Source organism: Ahaetulla prasina, chromosome 7 (assembly GCF_028640845.1).
Source record: "Ahaetulla prasina isolate Xishuangbanna chromosome 7, ASM2864084v1, whole genome shotgun sequence".
Classification (NCBI taxonomy): domain Eukaryota; kingdom Metazoa; phylum Chordata; class Lepidosauria; order Squamata; family Colubridae; genus Ahaetulla; species Ahaetulla prasina.
The window spans coordinates 76,517,980-76,534,061 of record NC_080545.1 but is presented as its reverse complement, the minus strand read 5'-3'; the positions used below and the strand labels follow the sequence as shown (position 1 = coordinate 76,534,061).

At 38.0% G+C, this 16,082-nt stretch overlaps 1 protein-coding gene across 5 annotated transcripts in view; it reads left to right on the top strand.

The window, feature by feature from the left end:
* Nucleotides 1–16,082, top strand: part of TBXAS1 (thromboxane A synthase 1) — a 342,148-nt gene that overhangs the window by 42,920 nt on the left and 283,146 nt on the right. The gene's annotated exons all lie outside the window — the stretch shown is intronic.

Here is a 16,082-nt window from a genome sequence, read left to right as displayed (position 1 = left end):
AGATTTTTTTTTTAATATAATGGGAAAAACTAGAGAACCCAAATAAAGATAAAAATGGTAAAGATAAAGATATATATGTGTATGTATCATGATCACTATCATTTTAACCATTGTCTATCCACTGCACGATGAAGGCCTCTTCCACATGTTTCTAACCTAGATGGTTCTGAGCTTGAAACTGACATTCAGATCAAATTGTTATTAAGGCGTCTCTAATATCAGATGAGAAATTCACAGGAAGAAATAAAACTAATTTTTAAGTATGGTTAAATTTTCTCAAAATCATCGTTGCCCATGTGCTCTGTAATAAAACAATTACTGTTTATGTTTCCTGATTTCTGGATTCTTTCCTGGAGTTTAAATGTTGATATCCAACAGATTCTTTACCCAAACACTGTTTTTTTTTAGTATGTTATGATATTTCTAAATTCTGTTTCTTGGAAGCAATTATTAAGCATTTGGGGAAAAATACCCCAGAATTCCTGGATCTAAATTATTGCAACAAAAAAAATAAATTAAAAAAAAATCCAAAATAGCTATGAGTTGGTTTGGTGTTATTTATTCATCTTTGCAGAAGAAAAGTTCAACATCATATTAAACTATATATGTCAGTCTTTTGTTTTTGCTTTCTTATGGTTGAGAGGACTAGATCTTCTCTTAGGAATTTTCCAGCCTAGCTTTAATGTGAAATATGATAATACATGCTATTTACAGTCAATGTTCCTCCAGATTTGCTGTCTTTTTTTAACCATATCCCATCACGAGGTTTATTACTGCCATAATCTGACCCACAGTTGTTTTACTGAACCGTCTTTTAGTTAATTAGTTCCTTTGTGTACACACATAAATACCTATATTCTCTCTCTCTAGGGCAGCATTGGCAACGTAAGGGAGGTGTCACCAAGCATGGAACCAAAGATTGACCAATCTCTTTGATCCATCTCTTAAGAAGTTAGAGCATGCTGGGAAGCAAAATAGTTTCTCTCTATAATTGTACCCATTAGGACACTGTTTTTAAAATGCTTCTGCCCTGGCTCTAGGAAGAATTAATTCTTCTCTATTATTTATCTTTATACATTATAAAGGCGTCCATCTGGATGGAGAAAACATTGTACATAGAAGAACAATTGTTCTGATTTAATATTAGCAAAATCTAATTTGAGCCATTCATAGTATTTTCATTAGGAATGATCTAAAATTGAGCTTTGTAGTAAAAGTGTCAACCATAACTCTCTTTTTAAAAATACGTTCTTTAAAATCTACTCCAAAGACAATTGGGAGCAAAAATAAATTATAACACTTCCTTCCTTTTTGGCACCCAAAAGCTGCTTTTTGTAAAACGTCTAAACAGTGAAGACTATAACCAGTCGCAAAAAAGGATCCAAAGGCAACAAGTATTGAAGGTCAAACAATAATGAAATGGAGGAGAAATTATAGCCTTTTTTGTTCTGGGGTGGTTTTTGTTTTTTGCATTCCCTGGCAGTAATGAAAGTTCTGTGCTTAAGGAACTTATCACATAACAATTTGTGCCTGTGTGTGAGAGATATACGATGCAATTGGGAGTGTCATTCAAGAGGTGTCAACTTTTGTTTCTCCCAGTGAAAAAAGCTTGAAATAAAAACAAAAACAAAATATAATCTACAATCTCCAAGCATAGATTTATTCTATCAAAGGGATAGAAAAAGAACCAGTTCAGTTAATAGCCCCTTTACTTTAGGATAAGGTTCTATGATGCTCACACAAAAGTGATAATCTGGAGAATTCAGAATTTCTATAAACACTTAAAATGCAATACTTTAAACACCTTTGCTTGGAATACAAATGGTGCATTCAGGTGTGACAGTGGAGAGGAGTACAATATGGGTTCCAGGGCTACGGTATGCACCCTTCTGAGCTTGTCCAGAACCTGCCACCAAATGTTTATTTTTATTGTGGCAGAAGAAGATATTATTAATATACTGGAATAATTGTATCAACTGTATCTAATTAATGTTTTGCCTTGGCCCTATGCATCTTTTGGAGTGTTACCACATGCCTCCCACCGACCCGTACGCTCTCACAGAGAGGGACTTCTCAGGGTGCTGTCCGCCAAGCAATGTCGGCTGGCGGCCCCCAGGGGAAGGTCCTTCTCTGTGGGGGCTCCCACCCTCTGGAACGAACTTCCCCCGGGTTTACGCCAAATACCTGACCTTCGGACATTCCGTCGCGAACTGAAGACACATCTTTTTATTCGCGCGGGGCTGGCTTAAATTGATTTTAACAAATTTTTAAATTCTTAGAAATTAATTTTAAATGGGGTTTTTTAGCTTATTATATATTTTACTTCTCAGGCCAATTTTAAAATAAGTTTTTTAACTGCATTTTAAATTTGTATATTGTACCGTCTGTTTTATTCTTGCCTGTACACCGCCCTGAGTCCTTCGGGAGAAGGGCGGTATAGAAATCAAATAAATAAAAATAAAAAATCAAATAAATAAAAAATACTCCAGGTTTGCCCTTTAAAAGCCAAGTATGTTTTCCCCAGTTTAAATGTTTACATCCTTGGAATAATGAAATGCATTCATTTTTTACATTCTTTTTGTTGTTCTCTAATAGTATTTCACATGCAAGTAAGCTATGAAAGAATCTTCTCTTTATCCATCCTAGCCTAATCTGGACTTTACCTTTCTTGTAAATTAACTCTTATCCATCCACCCACCCACCCATCCATCCATCCATCCATCCATCCATCCATCCATCCATCCATCCATTTTCTATAGCCAGCCATCTAAGCAAGTAACTCTGGACAGTTAACAATACTAAGGCAACTAAAAGCAATTATCACATAATACCAATTAACTATATATATGGCAGGTGAAAAAAATGTCATTAGAAATGTCAATATAGCTAGGAAGCAGAGACCTTCACACCCTCAAGGCCTAGGCTTGGACGCAAAGTCAGAACTTCAAGGCCTTACAAAAGGCTTACACAGGGTTGGGATCATCCTCTGAGATGGCAATATTCCAGAGGGCAGGGTTATGGCAGCGAAGGCACATTTCCTAATCTCCACTAGCTGGCATTTTATGACTGGTAGAACCTATAGCAACCCTAGCTTCTTGCTGGGCTCATGTTGGTATCCATTTCTTTTAGATGGATTTCTTTTAGACCTCCGGACCTTTAAGCGCGAGCTTAAGACTCTCTTATTTCATCGTGCAGGGTTGGCCTAATCGCAATTTTTAATATGGGTGGTTTTATTAGGGTTATTTTATATTTTATCAGTTTTAAATTATTGGGCCAATGTGGAATTAGATTTTTAATAATGTTCTTAACGTTTGTTTCTGTGTGATTTTATCTGGCTGTAAACCGCCCTGAGTCTTCGGAGAAGGGTGGTATAGAAGTGTGATAAATAAATAAATTTTAGATGGAGAATGAAGGGAGACATTTGTTTCAATGTATGATCTTTGAGAATCCATATTTGATAGCAGACAATCTCTCTCCCTCTCTCTCTCTCTCTCTCTGTGTCTCTCCATCTCTCTGTCTCTGTCTCTCTGTCTCTCCCTCTCCCTCCCTCTCTCTGTCTGTCTCTCTGTGTCTGTCTGTCTGTCTCTCTCTGTCTCTCTGTGTCTGTCTATCTGTTTCTCTCTCTCTGTGTCTATCTGTCTCTCTCTGTCTCTGTCTGTCTGTCTCTTCTCTGCCTCTGTCTCTCTCTGTCTCTGTCTGTCTGTCTCTCCCTCTCCCTCTCTCTCTGTCTGTCTGTCTGTCTGTCTCTCTGCCTCTGTCTCTGTCTCTCTCTCTCTCTCTCTCTGCCTCTGTCTGTCTCTCTCTCTCTCTGTCTCTGTCTCTCTCTCTCTGTCTGTGTGTCTCTCTCTTTGTCTGTCTTTGTCTCTGTCTGTCTCTCAATTATGGACTTTGTCATGTGAGCTGTATGAATTCAAAACATCCTGTTTTCTACAAATGTGTCTAGAGATAATAAGGAGGAAGGGGTTAGTAGGAAGAGACATTATGTACCAATTGGGGAATATCAGTCGAACAGTTTTCACAAGACTGTATTTTTCACTGTCTTATACATTATCTTTGGTTTCAGGAAATACAGATATAAGCAGGTTTACTCAGAAGAAAATCCTGCTAAATGAAGTGAAACTTGCTTTCTGTTACAGTTTGGAAAGATCACAGCCAGAAGAAAAAGGGAAAACACTAGAAAACTCTACACATTGTTTCTTAGCAATTTATTTATTTATTGAATTTACTGTATATAGCTGCCCATCTCATTAAAATCTTCTCTGAGTGACATATGACAAAGCCAAAACAAAGACTAAATACCATTTATCAATTATAAAAATGTTTTAAAACTATAAAAAAATAACAAAACAAAACAAAACAAATAACAGATAAAGGTAAAGGTTCCCCTTGCAGATATGTGCTAGTCATTCCCGACTCTAGGGGGTGGTGCTCATCTCTGTTTCAAAGCCAAAGAGCCAGTGCTGTCCAAAGACGTCTCCATGGTCATGTGGCCGGCATGACTAAACGCCAAAGACGCACGGAATGCTGTTACCTTCCACCAAAGGTGGTCCCTATTTTTCTACTTGCATTTTTTATGTGTTTTCAAACTGCTAGGTTGGCAGAAGCTTGGTCAAGTAACGGGAGCTTATCCCATTATGCAGCACTAGGGATTTGAACCGCTGAACTGCCGACCTTTCGATTAACAAGCTTAGCATCTTGGCCACTGAGCCACTGCATCCCTAAGTAACAGATAGAGGGATGTTAATAATAATGGAGCCACTTAACATTTTATAGGATGAATTTATGCATTGCCATTCATTAAAAGAATAAAATAAAAATAAAATACAAGGTATGCAGTTTCCCCCCCCCCAATGGAAGATATTTCTGCCAAGCTGATAGTAGGTTTCTTACCTATTTTCTGCTGAAGCTGCTCTGTTTGTCATAGATTTGTGACAAGTACAAATTTTACAGGTGAAGTCTTTTTTATCTGTGAACAGACAGAAACCAGACAAAAGAAATACAAGCCATGTAGCTTTGTTTTGTTTAATTTATATAACATAACTGTATTTATGTACCTCCCTTTATTATGTTAAGATTAGTCATTAGATTGTCCTAGGACAGTGATGGCTAACCTTTTACGGACTGAGTGCCCATAGTGCCCGTGAGCACACACGAATGTGCGCGTACGCTCCCAACTCCCCAAATTACAATACACGCACATGCCCTGCGTACCTGGCCTGCCCCCCAAACACGCATTCTCCCCCGCACATGCTCAGCAGACCTGAAGACCAGCTGGCTGGCGGGAAGCGCACGCACTTGCGCGGCAGAGCTGAACTTGGGCGACAGCTTGCGTGCCCACAGAGAGGGTGCTGCGTGCCACCTCTGGCACATGTGCCATAGGTTCACCATCACAGTCCTAGGGTTATGTTCTGTCTTGAAGAAGAAGAGTGTCAAAGTTGGACTGAAAGGCTAACAACTATGGAAATTGATTACCAATGCATCTTGAGGGTATTTTAAGAGCCAATAATATATAAAAGAATCTAAAATAGAAATTTTGGGGGAGTTTAAAAGGAATAGCAACATTTAACAACATATATACTGATAAAAATGGTTGTTTGGCCATACTCACCATGGCAAAACATGGCACCATAAAAGAGCTAAATATTCCAAAAATAGGGCCCCAAAGAGTGCGTAGCATGTTTTTAACGGTTATAGACAATCTGATAATATGTAATTTTAAAAGTTGAACATTAAAAAAAACCTGTATAATTATTTGACAAAATGTTTCACGGTAGTAATAGTACTTTTAAGGTCTGTGTTGATCTATGTAAAATAACGTGCTGAACATTGTTAAGAAGGCTTTGTTAAAAGAATTATTGCATAATTCCAAACATTGAATGGGATCTCAAAACTGATATTGCCAAACTGGGCGCAGAAGACAAGAAGGTAGTTTTTAACATTTTTAGCCTTCACAATGCACAACATGTGCAAAATATGCAAAATATCTTAAAGGAAAGGGAAACTTTTAAAATACAAAGGAAGGGCAAATTCTTTAAAATGTCTGTTGCCTTGTTGCAGATAAAAACATTATGCAAATGTTGTTAGAAGGTGGCACTAAGTTGTCTTATCAAATTTTACAGATTTTTCTTAAAATGGAAATCTTTCTGACTTTTTCAATGCCGAATTTAAAAAGCCTTAGATGTCTACAATCTATTGTGGACATTTGTTTACTTTAAAGAGTAGCAGTGGAACCAGCTACTTTCCTCAGGAATTCAGTAGGTAGGAAAAATTTGGAACTGTATATTGCTTCACTTTTCTGTTTAATAGTGGTAATAATTATTCTGGAAAAAGAAAGCAAAAATAGTACCAATTAGATCCTTTGGATGCAATGCCAAAACAACTGAGTATCGCTTGAACACCATCAGCGTTGACAAAATTATCATCTGTCAATAGCAAAATGCAGCTTTATTTAGAACAGGAATGTCAAACTCAAGGCCTGTGGGCCGGGTGCAGCCCGTGGGGTGCTTAGATCTGGCCTGCGGGGCTGCTCTGCAAACAGCAAAGGACCGGCATGTGCTGCCTCTACCAGCGAAAATGGAGCTCGGGGGGGGGGGTGTCTGCGTGCAGAAGGCTGTCCTGGCCGAAAACGTGGCCCGGGGGGGCATGCACAGCCCCCTGGGCTCCGTTTTAACTGGCAGATGGCTAGCAAAACAAACAACAAAACTGCCATTTTCACTGGCGGAGAGTTGCAGGAGGCCATCCGGGCCGAAAACGGGGCCCGCACACGGCCCCCTGGGCTCTGTTTTCACTGGCAGATGGCTAGCAAAATAAACAAAATAAAACTGCCATCTTCACTGGAAGAGGGCTAGTAAAAGAAACAAAACAAAAGGAGAAATGTTTCCCCTTTTGCATTTGAGCATGCAAGAAGGGATAGGAAAGGAGAAAGGGAAAGAGGAAAGGGAAGAGGGCAAGGAATGAAAAATAAGGAAAGAGGGAAAGGAAAGAATGAAGAGGGAGGGAAAAAGAAGAAAAAGGAAGGAAGGAAATAAATTATAATGAGAGTGAGGGAGGATCTGAGGGTAGTCATGCTTTAACACTTGGCCACCAGAAATACCTCCAACACAGGTGACCTCGAGCTGGCCACCCCCATCCCGCCCACCCCACCCCCAGCCACCTGAGGTCAAACACAACCCTGATGCAGTCCTCAAGGAAATCGAGTTTGACACCCCTGATTTAGAACAACTTACAGTGTGCAACAATATATTTAAAGAATCTGCCTATCCCAAATTCCTGGGAAGGACTCAATAAGTGAATGAAAATGCCAAATCTAGTCTAAACATCTGGCTGACTGTGTGATCAACTACGATAATAGTAATTTATTAAATTTGCATGCCTCCCTACTCCCACCAACACTTTACAAAAACATTTTATGAGCCTCTGTAGCTTCCATCCAAGCTGGTTCTTGGACAGATTCACCAGTATCTACAGTATAACTGCAAATTCTGTGTATCTGAATAGTATAGTTTTCTGGGAAATATTTAGTAATAAGAAATAAAAAATGCATGTTCACATTGGTTATATTTTGGAGAACTTTAGAAAATGTGTTTAAATATCTTAGATTATTCTGTGATTGTGTTAAATGCTTATGAGCTACTTTTATATATTTATTTATCAGATTTATATGGCTGCTTATCTCATAGAAAGTGATTCTGGATGACTTCCAACAATCCAGTAAAACTAACAAAGCGGGTTCACTTCGATTGTTTTAAATTAAAACAGTGAGAAAGCACTTTTTATTTACTGGATCATCCATTCCAGAAATATCTAGATAGTCTTTTTTCAAGCAGTCATAAATCTGAAGTAAAACTCTTACCAGTGGTATACACCTTGATGTAAAAATGCAGCTGACCTTCTGACTGTATTGCGTAGGGCTCTTGAGAGAAAAGTTTTATTCTAACGTTTAACAACTAAAGCACCTGCAGAGATTTTAAAAATTATTTTTTTAAAAAAATATTAATGTTAACATTTAAATATTTCAGTCAACTAAGCATGCCTTTCACTGAATGTGACTGCAATCTGATATATCTCTATCTCTATCTATCATCTATCTATCTATCTATCTATCTATCTATCTATCTATCTATCTATCTATCTATCTATCTATCTATCTATCTAACTATCTATCTGGGCTGCTTGCATATTAGGCAGTCGTATTAACCTCTGAGCCACAAGTTCTGCTCCCTTTATCAGCTGAACCAGGGGAGAGATTAAGTGTTTTTCTGTTGAAGTACCTGGTCTGCCCCAATATGGGAGAAAGTAAGGGTATGGCTAGCTGATGAGAGCTAAATAGCTTGAAATAGATCTATACTAGTCTCCCTTTTAGGGGACGCGGTGGCTCAGCGGCTAAGATGCTGAGCTTGTCGATCGAAAGATCGGTAGTTCAGCGGTTCGAATCCCTAGTGCTGCGTAACGGGGTGAGCTCCCGTTACTTTTCCCAGCTTCTGCCAACCTAGCAGTTCAAAAGCACATAAAAAATGCAACTAGAAAAATAGGGACCACCTTGGGTGGGAAGGTAACAGTGTTCCGTGTGCCTTTGGCATTGAGTCATGCCGGCCACATGACCATGGAGACGTCTTCGGACAGTGTTGGCTTTTCGGCTTTGAAACGGAGATGAGCACCGCCCCCTAGAGTCAGGAATGACTAGCACATATATGCGGAGGGGATCCTTTACCTTTACCTTTAGTCTCCCTTTATTTCTTTATCAGCAAACACAAATTTGGTACAAAATAGTTTGTCATGAAAGTGACTGTCTGAGGGCTCCTTGATTGGAGTTGAAAGGCGAAAGGGAAGCAGTATGCTCCCTCCCATATATATAAACCACCCCAAGATAATGAGAACTCCCTATACCTACTATAAATACCTGTTCTGAATTCCATGTAACTTACAGAATAACTTACTCCATGAATTTTAATCTTTTTGTGGTGGCCTACAAAATATTCTTTCCTAGGAGATTTACATGGTCAAATATTTATTATTCTCTCCCTGGCTATTCAATATATATAGTTAAACTTTCCCATTGTACTAATGGAAAGTTGCTTTGGGCCAACTTTCTTCAAACTGCTATCTTCCAGGTAAGTGTTTCTCAACCTTGGCAGCTTGAAGATGGGTAGACTAGACTTCAATTCCCAAAATGTTGCATCATCGTATTTATTTATTAAGAAAATTTGCATAACTGCCCATCTCACCAAAAGCAACTCTAGGCAGTGCACAATAATTAGATAAAAATCACACATATAAAAATAATAGATATAAATAGATATAAAAATATAAAAAATAGATATAAATAGATATAAAAATATAAAAAACTACCCTAAGAAATAAATAATATAAAATACTATAAAAACAAATATACACCCCCTAAGTGAAGAAAGGATAAAATGGCCAGCCTGATGATCTTATTACTTTTAGAAAGACTGGATACTATATCGCAAATCTATCTTCTTATGGTCTGCTCAAAGCCCTAGAGTGTCCCGGGTACTTTTTTATTGGAAGTTCTTTCCACATTCTTACCTGTTTTCAACAGCTGTATATTTTTTTTATGTTCTTTGCTATTAAATATTTTACAAGTGAGTACTTAAAAGTTTAAAAAAAATGTTTACATTCTCTGCCTTTTTTAAAATAAAGTTCTGTGTATCTCTTGTGAGATTGGTCTGTTTCCCCATTAAAATGGAGGGAGGAGGGGCTGAACCTAGCAAATGTATTCCCCTTTTATTATTATTTCTCTCTTTCCTTGGTCAGTAAAGGACAGAATCTAGGGGTGCCCTTACTTCCATTTATAGTGTGAATGAATGGGAAAGATAGATGTCCCTCTTGAAGACAGGTGATAGCAGGACTAATTACAAACTGCATGCCAGTGCAGGGAGCAGATATTGGGTATGTAGTTGCAGAGGGCTTCAAGGAAAGGTGATTTAATACCCCCATTCTTTTATCCTATGGGCTCAGCCTTGCTTTAGTCCTCCCCCCCCATAGAAAAGTAGATTTGATTTTGTGATAAGTGATTTATATTTTCTTGACTTTTTTTCTTGTTTGTTTTCTATTTGTGCTGGTTATTGTGTTCCATTTTGTTTTGAATTGCATGCCTATATTTTGTCACTCCTGTTTTTTTTAGGTTTTAATTATTTTGGGTATAAATCAAATGAATAAAAGCATGTCTATCCCTGCCTGATTACTTGTGTACTTTTTTGTGTAACTGGTCTACCAGTGCTTATGCTTCTGGCTGTGTTTGGCTTCTGGGATTCTACTGCATCCTCCTTACCATAAGATCTCATCATCAAAATTCAGTAACAAACTGGCTGTATGAGTTGTGGTGACGCAGTGGTTAGAATGCAGTACTGCAGGGTACTTTTGCTGATTGCCAGCTGCCTGCAATTTGGCAGTTCGAATCTCACCAGGCTCAAGGTTGACTCAACCTTCCATGAGATTGAGTAAAATGAGGACCCAGGTTGTTGGGTGGCAATAGGCTATAAACCTATTTACAGTCACCAAATATTGTGAAAACATATCAAACGTATTGCAAGGTCAATAATAGACTTCATGGATTTTAGGAGTTACTGCTGTAGCCTGAATATGTGTCGATCTAATGCAGCAGAATATTTTTGTTTCATTTTTTTCCTCTGTGTCTCTGTTGAATTTGGCTTGAAAATGTACGCTGGGTTGCAAAAGCATAACTTTCCACTTTCACCCTATTTTTCTCTGTCCCCACTTTGTTAGCTTCAGTCGGAATTATCTGTTTGTGCAACATTTTTCCTCAGCAAATTTCTTTCATGCTGCCAGTAAGCCAAACATCAAACTTGTGTGCTGAAAGCATCCAGAGATCTATTCTGAGATAACGCAGCCCTGCTTGCATCTGTGTTATCTGGGGTATTTGCATTGTGTTCATTAATACAAGGAACAAAAAGTTAATCCAGGTGCATAATTATTGGTTTGTTCAATTTGAGCATGAGTTTAAAAATAAATTCTTAGGTGGTCACTTCGCAGGACATAACAGATGTGCCAGGATCCTGGATCTCTGCCATATTTATTACATACACCCTGTAATACACAGTAGCACCTGTGAATTAAATGAAAGACTTCATTCATATGGAAGGCTCCTGTTTATGTTCCTTGTTCAGGCCAAGAACATGTGTAAAGGAAGAGAATGTTGAACAAGAAGAGAGAGAGAACGAGAGATTTCTTAGGACTAGAAAGTATTTTATTTCCCAGGTATAAAGAAAACTGAAAGAATCCATTTAATGAATTTCTGAATGAAAATTTGGCTGTATCAGTTTTTCTTGTTTCTGACTAGAATAGAACAGCAGAGGTTAGCATGAAGTTGCTAACAAGCCAGAGATTTCTAAAGCTTGCAAGAACTTGTGCATCTTATATGAATTAGTTTGTGTAGATGCTACACAAGATTCCAGTTTTGTAGAGTGAGATTTCACAAATTCTTTTCAAACACTGCAGCATTTCTTCAGTACTTTTTCAGGCATCTTGAGAGCAAAACCTTGCTATTAAGTCAGCCTGTCAGTCTATCTTGCCTTGCCAAAATTTCAAGTTGGGGCCATTGCCTCTTCTCTTACTTAATGATTGTTTATTTGGAAAATGAATCTGGATCATATTGGAAATAATATTTAGTTTTACTGCTAAGCTTGCCAGCACTCAAAAGCATCTGGAGGTGAGGTGTTTGTTCAAATTTAACTCTGGATTAAATCCAGGGTTAAATTTGGATTGGTCTTTAATTTCAAGCCCCCGGCTTTACACTCTGTAAATCTTTCCAATTTTTTTTAAGTTAATCACTTTATTTATAAATTTTAGCCCATTGCCATATACCTAGGATCATCTAACTGTTTTTTTTTTGTTTTAGGAAATTATCCTTAAGTTAGAATTAGATTAACATTTTGTCTTTTTTTCTGCCAAATCACAGAGCTTTTTATTGTGTTACATCTCCATCCTACCTTTGTTATTTTTATAAATAACTCAAGATGGTGAATATAACTAATACTTCCTTCCTCCTCCTATTTTCCCTGCAACAATAACATTGTGAAGTGGGTTGGTTCTGAGAGGGAATACCTGCCTCAAAATCACCCAGCTGGCTTTCACGTCTAAAGCAGGACTAGAACTCACAATCTCCTGGTTCCTAGCCTGGTGCCTTAACCACTGGATCAAACTGACCCAGAGTTGCTCAGGAGCTGGAGAGATGCAAATCAAATCAAATCAAATCAAATCAAAACAAAACAAAACAATAAAATGTCTCATGCCCATCGAGTTTCTTTCATGACTTCATCCAGGTCTCACTAAATGACACACATGCAAAGACGTAAAGCTTTTAGATAACCATGGTTTATTGACTATGCCTTAGTCGTCTCATCAACAAAAAACTAAGTCTTAAGCTACACTTATAGATTACATATATTACACTACTTATGAACGGGGCCGTGGTGGCTCAGGCTGTAAGATAGCCTGTTATTAAAACACAGCAGCCTGCAATTACTGCAGGCTCGAATCCCACCAGGCCCAAGGTTGACTCAGCCTTCCATCTTTTATAAGGTAGGTAAAATGAGGACCCAGATTGTTGGGGGGGCAATAAGTTGACTTTGTAAATATACAAATAGAATGAGACTATTGCCTTACACACTGTAAGCCACCCTGAGTCTTCGGAGAAGGGCGGGATATAAATGTAAATAAATAAATAAAAATAAATAAAATAAATAATAAAAAATAAACAGGCTACATTTTGAGACACTGCTTGTACAGTGTGGTTGTTTTGCTCCAACAAGCATAAAAAATATGCTGAATTCAGACCTTGCCTTGCAAAGGCGATAGTCCAGTGGCCTTGAGGTTGTGGGAGGAGAGCATATGGGGCAGATATTGGGAGCGTACCGAAGGGGTTGGTTTCTAGCACACTACATGGTGTGGTAGAAGCTGGCCTTTTTCTGTCTTCTCCCATTTTGCTTTTCATTCTTCTCCTACTGCTGTCCAGGGTTCACTGGAACTGTCAAATTTTGCTGCAATGCTGCCACTTGTATGGTTGAGAATTATGCAGTACTTGTCTGCAGTCGTAGCCTAGGGGGATCCAAGGAGCTGGGAGAAGGCTGGAGGGGCTTTTGTTTCTGGTACATAGTGTATGTATTTTGCCAATATGAACAAACCTGTCTGCCTTCTCCCAACTTCCAGGTGCAAATAAGTTTGTTCGTATCAGCAAAAGTTTGTAACTCGAACGTTTGTTAGTAGAGTAACATGTATAGTACCATGCCTAATATCAACATCACACTAAACTAGAACAATAGTAATTTTAATGTTTATAGTCAAGAAATTCCGGTATTCCAGTTCTTCTTTTAGACTGAGCTGTGAAAAAGATGATGCTCTTACAACTGACTACAATCTTGGATGTAATTAGTACAAAATAAATCAACATGTTTTAAATAAAAATGGATAGAATGAGGTGTTTTGAAAGCTTTCATTTAAGCAAACAATGTATCAACAAAACATTAGGACTGAAAAATAGCATAATGAAAAAATTACAATATTATTTTTTAAAAAGTATAGTGTAGAAGAGCCAAGGTGGCGCAGTGGTTAGAGTGCAACACTACAGGCTACTTCAGCTGACTGCTAGTTGCAGTTCGGCAGTTCAGATCTCACTGGCTCAGGGTTGACTCAGCCTTCCATCCTTCTGAGGTCGGTAAAATGAGGACCAAGATTGTTGGGGGCAGTATGCTGACTCTGTAAACCGCTTAGAGAGGGCTGTAAAGCACTGGGAAGTGGTATATAAATGCTATTTCTATTATCAAAGGAGAAGGAATTGAGCACCACTGACCTCCAGCACTATGAAGTCTAAGTGCTATATAAGTCTAAGTGCTATTGCTAAGAGCTGTTGAAGCATTAACATCAATGTTCATTATATTGTCCTAAAATATAAAATATATTTATATAGGAATAAGTGTTAATGTAAATAATATGGTCTCCAATTAAAGGACTCTCAGAAGTCTGTTGCTGTTAATTTATGAGAGTGACATTTCCTATATTTTTAAATAACACTGTTCCAAAGAAATATACGCTGTGCTTAATTTTCAATGCTTTATGCTCTGGCAGTTTGCAACAGAAATTGAACGAGTTTCTTATTTCATGTGATTTTATAAATCTTGCTGGAAATGGATAATGAAGCCATAACCAAAATAAAAAATAAATAAAAATAATGTGTATGTGTATGTGTGTGTGTGTGTGTGTGTGTATAATATATATATATATATATATAAAATATAAATAATAAACCATTTTCTAGTACTCTCAAAATGTTTATACTAAAACTAGTAAATAAATGGATATAGCCACCAGAAGGGGAATTATGTATCATTGGTTCTGTTTATTTATGAATGTATAAATTACTGGTTACTTCGGTCAAAGTATGTAATTACAACTTTTCCAAAACACTGTGATAGATCTAATGTTATTTTATGGAGACTTATTCTGTTTAAACTATTTTTATATTTTTTTGATGATTTACATACATTGGATGGGGGTGGGTGGGAATATCATACAGTATTATAAAACATTCAACTCACCAGAATCAAAATCAAAATACTGAATTATCGTTCCATACTTTTGAGAATCTGGCTAGGAACGAAACAGTGTAATATTAAAGATTTTTATAACAAAATTTCTAGAGTTTCTGTGTATTGTTAAAAAATAATATTCTGGTCTGTGATTGTAATAAATGATAACACTAACTGAAGGGGATGCTGGACTAGAAAGTGAGGAAGCCCTTAGTCACAGAAACTATGGTAGTTGGGTGATTTTTCGTCAGTCATGGTCTTTCAGCCTAAATTACATCGAAAGCTGTTTTTTGTGGGAAAAACAGGAGAGGGGAACATTATATATGCCACCTGGAGTTATAGAGCCTTTATGAAGCTACACATTTATTATATAGGTTTTACTGTGTGGTCCTGGTTGCTTTCTGAGCTTCGTTGTTTTCTTGCAGCTGTTCCCTTACCAAACTATGTAACATCAGGTGGTGAATCATAATGAAACACATGCAAGAAAATAACCAAGCTCACCAAGAGCACCAAGGACCCCACAAATAAATAAATAAATATGGCATATAATTCAGATAAATAAACTCTTATCATTTTTCCTAACTTGCCAAGTTTGATAGTCTCAGATTCCCTTTCCATATCCTAGATGTTACTGCTAGCATACTTGGCAATTTATGATGGGAAGGTCTTCTGCATAAGTTCCTTTCAATCAAGAATTGAATATTTAGGGCAGGGGTGTCAAACTCGATTTCACTGAGCATCAGGGTTGTGTCTGACCTTGGGGGATGGGGTGAGTGTGGCCAGGGTGGGCGTGGCCAGCATGGGTGTCGCCACCTTGACATCACTCATATCAGGGGCACCTGTGACCCAAGCATTGTGCCAGGGAAAATGGGCTCCTGAGCTCCGTTTTTGGCTGGGACGGCCTCCTGCAACCCTCTGCCAGCGAAAATGGAGTTCCATTTTTGCTGGCAGAGGGACTGTGGGCCGGTCCTTTGTTGTTTCCAGGGCAGCCCTGTGGGCCAGATATAAGCACCCCGTGGGCCGGATTCAGCCCACAGGCCTTGAGTTTGACACCCCTGATTTAGGGCTTAAATCTGTCAAAAAAGTCATAAAAGATCTTCCTAGATATAAAGTTGGAATCTTGACAGTACACAATTGACACATTATTTGCTCTTTTGCTATGCAGTTTATTAACTGATCTCTGTTATAGACTGACAAAATATTCTGAGCTCTGTGGAATTTAAAGGTTGTCTGGCACCTGGCACTGTAATAGGTCTACTCTCCAAAAAGAGGTACTCAGTTAATTACTTATGTATGACTCAAGCCCTCCTCTCATCTGCTCCTTATAAGAACAAAGCCTCTATTAATCTGATTTGAGATCACGGAGAAAATTCTGTTCCTTATTCAAGACTGCATGGATTAATATAAAATGAAAATTATGCAAAGGGCATTAGGGCAACTTCGAAGTCTTTCAAAAGTGTGTGGTATTTAAACTTGAAAAATGATGTAAAATTAGAGTGAGGGGGAAAGGTATCA